We start from the raw sequence: 497 nt of genomic DNA on the forward strand, positions 1-497 counted from the left end.
CTGATTGGCACCATTTTTCCCCTAAAGGGGGCACTATCCACGTAAAGAAGGTAAATACTGGGATTAGTGCCTTATTGGAGATGTCAGATAAACCGGGGTGGGCTTCACACTACCCCTAAGTGTTTAAGTGCTTTACCATATAGAAACTGTTTGGGCACTATTTCACTGCGTCCCCCTCCGCCACCAAGACCTCTCATACCAGGGAGCTGGCAGCCCAGTCCCTCAAGCCCACCCATTTTTTGAACAAACCATGCTAAAACAGCTGTATCCCCTCTTTTAAAAAAATCGACCCCCTTTTTAAAAAAACCTTAAGTAGATAATGACTCCCATTCCAAATTTTTTGTATAACTTTTTAGTAAAAAAACCATTTTTATTGCCTTATTTTATCTATTTATTTATTTGCTTTTTTTCGTCCCCCCACGTTAGCGAGGTAGCCAAGGAAACAGACGAAAAAGCTGACCCACCCCATACCATGTATATACGTACAAAAATCCAAA

The sequence above is a fragment of the Panulirus ornatus genome, chromosome 10 (assembly GCF_036320965.1).
Source record: "Panulirus ornatus isolate Po-2019 chromosome 10, ASM3632096v1, whole genome shotgun sequence".
NCBI classification, from domain to species: domain Eukaryota; kingdom Metazoa; phylum Arthropoda; class Malacostraca; order Decapoda; family Palinuridae; genus Panulirus; species Panulirus ornatus.